The sequence below is a fragment of the Mastomys coucha genome, unplaced genomic scaffold (genome assembly GCF_008632895.1).
Source record: "Mastomys coucha isolate ucsf_1 unplaced genomic scaffold, UCSF_Mcou_1 pScaffold14, whole genome shotgun sequence".
Lineage (NCBI taxonomy): Eukaryota > Metazoa > Chordata > Mammalia > Rodentia > Muridae > Mastomys > Mastomys coucha.
This window is the reverse complement of record NW_022196896.1, coordinates 84,274,368-84,278,312: the sequence shown is the minus strand read 5'-3', so window position 1 is coordinate 84,278,312 and position 3,945 is coordinate 84,274,368.

The window sequence follows — 3,945 nt, the reverse complement described above, 5'->3', positions numbered from 1 at the left end:
TTTTTAACAGTGGAGTACTACTCCATTGTGTAAATATACCACATTCTCTCTCTTTATCCATTCTTCTGTTGAGGGACATCTAGGTTGTTTCCAATTTCTGGCTAATATGACTAGAGCAGCAATGAATATGGTTGAACAAGTGTCTCTGTGGTGGTTTGAATTAACCTTTGGGTATATGCCCAAGAATGGTATATCAGGATCTTAAGGTAGATTGATTCCCATCTTCCTGAGGAACTCATATTGATTTCCATAATGACTATACAAGTTTGGACTCCTACCAACAGTGGATGAGTGTTCCCCTTACTCCACAACCTCACAAGTATGAGCTGTCACTCATTTTATTGATCTTAGCCATTTTGACAGGTATAAGATGAACTCCCAAAGTAGTTTTGATTTGCATTTCCCTGGTGGCTAAGGATGTTGAATATTTCTTTAGTATTTGTCAGTCATTGAAGTTTTCTCTGTTGAGAATTTTCTGATTAGATCTGTAATCCATTTTTAATTGAATTATTTTGTTTTTTCTTCTATCTATTTTTTTAAGTTCCTTATATGTTTTTGGATTTTGGCCTCTATTGGATATGTAGTTGGTAAAAAATTTTTCCCATTCTTGGTTGTTTTGTCTGAATGACAATGTCCTTTGCTTTGCAAAAGCATTTCAGTGTTGTGAGGTCCCATTTATTAATGTTTGATGTTAGTGACCCCACTAATAGTGTTATGTTGAGGAAGTTGTCTCCTGTGTCAATATGCTCAAGGATATTCCCCACTTTCTCTTCTTTCAGGTTCAGTGTATTTGTTTTTATATTGAGGTCTTTGATCCATTTGGCATTGAGTTTTGGGTAAGATGATAAATATAAATCTATTTGGATTCTTCTACATCCCATCTTCTACATGGCCACCTAGTTTGACCATTTGTTGAAGATGTTGTCTTTTTCCTCCAGTGTATGCTTCTGGCTTTTTTCTTTAAAAAAATTGGGGAAGGGATTATCTCAGGGGAAGATAGAGGGAAAGAGTACTAAGAGAGACAACTGGGATAGGGTTGGGGGCATGTCTGGGATGAGCTAGAAACATAGGGCAATGGAAAGTCCTAGCAATCTATGAAGGTGGTCCTAGCTAAGACTCCTCCTAGCAATGGGGGATATGGAGCCTAAATGGGCCATCTCCTCCAACCAGGAAGGGATTTCAACACCACAAAGCCTTCAGCCTACAATTTGTCCTGCTTATAAGATGTAAACAGGGTAAAGATGGAGCAGAAATTGAGGGAATGGTCAGCCACCATCAGAGAGGTTCCACCTAGCAGCTGATGGAAACAGATGCAGAGATCCATAATGAAGCATTAGGCAGAGCTTGGGGAATCTTGTGGAAGAAGGAGAGGAAGGGTTGTAGAAACCAGAGGGGTCAAGGACACCACATGGACATCTTCAGAATCAACTCACCTGGGCACAGAGACTGAGCTGCCTAGAAGGAAGCTTGTGTGGGACTGGCCTAGGCCCTGTGCAGCACCTTTGTAACCACAACTTAAAATTGGAGATGGTGAGACCTTCAACAGTTCTTTGATTTTTCAGGATTGTTTTAGCTATCGTGTGTATGTGTGTGTGTGTGTGTGTGTGTGTGTGTGTGTGTACACTTCCATATGAAGCTGAAAATTGTCTTTTCAGCATCTGTAAAGAATTTTGTTGGAATGTTGATGGGGATTACATTGAATCAGTAGATTGATTTTGGTAGGATGGCCATTTTCACTATGTTAATCCTATAGATCCATGAGCACAGGGGCATCTTTCTATGTTTTGATATCTTCTTCCATGACCGGAAGTTTTTTGTTTTGTTTTGTTTGTTTGTTTGTTTGTTTGATTTTTCAAGACAGAGTTTCTCTGTGTAGCCCTGGCTGTCCTGGAACTCACTATGTAGACCAGGCTGGCCTCAAACTCAAAAATCCGCCTGTCTCTGCCTCCCAAGTGCTGGGATTCAAGGCGTGCGCCACCACCGCCTGGCTTGACTGGAGGTTTTTATCATACAAGTTTTCCACTTGCTTGGCTAGACTTACCCCAAGATATATTATTTGAGGCCTTTGTGAAAGGTGTGTTTCCCTGATTTCCTTCTCGGTCCATTTGCCATTTGTATATAAGAAGATGACTGATTTTTGTGAGTTAATATTGTATTCAGCTACTTTGCTGAGAGTGTTCATCATCTGTAGCAGTTTCCTGGTGGAATTTTTTTTTAACTTTTTACTGGTACTTTGCAAGTTTCACATCATGCACCCCAATCCTACCCTGTACCTTTGTATCTTTCCTTGCCATTTCTCCTCCCAACATAAAATAAAAAATAAAAATAAAAGCTAAACAATCTCTTCATGGAAGCTGTAGTGTGTCATGGTGTGTTCCACAGTATATTCTTTTGTCCACACATCTTACTGTAAATGCTCGTTGCAATGAGTCATTGACCTGTTTTGAGGCTTCTGGCTTCTGCTACACTATCAAGACTGGATCCTTACTGGGTCTTCTTTCAGATATCCTGTTGTTGCCTTGTGTCATGGATCCTATAGTTTTAGATCTGCAGGAACAGCCCCTTCATGTGCTCCAACAGTTCATAGATGGGATGGATGTTGGGGTGGGCCAACTCAAAGACATGGATCTGGGTCTGGGTGGTAACTGAGTGGGCCAGTCATCCAACTCTCTCACACCTAAATCACTAAGGAAGCTCTCCAGCACATCCCCAGCTAGCTCATTCAATGCCACATCTGGCTAAGGGCAGGACCGGGGCCAGCTCTCCTTCTCTCACACCCTTGGGGCCAGTTTACCCACACTCATGACACCAGGTCAGCTCTACTGTGCTGCTCAGATGAGGTATGGGACTCACTCTCTTGAGTGCTGAGGCTGGTGAGGAAGAGAGATAGCACTTCCACTTTCATGACTCCAGGACCAGCTCTCTCTGCTGCAATAGGTGGTGAGGGGGTTAGGGGTGGGGGAGAGCATCTCTCCCTTGCCTATGCCCCAGTGGAATTTTTGGGGCCACATATATTCTATCATATCATCTGCAAATAAAGATACTTTGATTCATTCCTTTCCAATTTGTATCTCCTTGATTTCCTTCAGTTACCTTATCGCTCTAGCTAAGACTTCAAGTACTGTATTTAATAGGTATGGAGAGAGTGGACAACCTTGTCTTCCTCCTGATTTTAGTGGCATTTCTTTAAGTTTCTCTCCATTTAAGTTAATATTGGCTATGGGCTTAATGTAAACTGCCTTTATTATGTTGAAGTATTTCCCTTGATTCCCTAATCTCTCAGGACTTTTATCATGAAAGTGTATTGGATTTTGTCACAGACCTTTTCTGCATCAAATGAAATCATGTGTTTTTTGTTTTTCAAAGTGTTTGTATGGTGGATTATATTTATCAACTTATGTATGTTGAGCCATCCCTCCATCTCTGGGATGAAGCCTACTTAATCATAGCGGATGATTTTTTATGATGAGTTCTTGGATTCCATTTATAGATATTTTATTGAGAATTTTTGCATCAATGTTCATAAGGGAAATTAGTTTATAATTCTCTTTCTTTGTTGGGTCTTTATGTGGTTTGGGTATCAGGGTAACTGTGGCTTTATAAAATAAAATGTGCAATGTTCTTTCTACTGGATAAGTTGTTCAGTTTCTACAGTGGTCAGAAAGGATGTAAGGTGTTATTTCAATTTTCTTATATCTGTTGAGACTTTGTGTTTGTGTTTGTGACCCATTTTGGAGAACATTTAATTTAGGTGCTGAGAAGAAGGTCTTGTATTTGGGTGAAATGTTCTGTAAATATCTATTAGGTTCATTTGGTTTATAACTTCAATTAGCTCTAGCATTTCTCTGTTTAGTTTTTGTCTGGATGACTTTTCAGTTGGTGATGGTGGAGTATTGAAGTCTCCCACTAATAGTATGTGAGGTTAATATGTGATTTAAGCTGGAG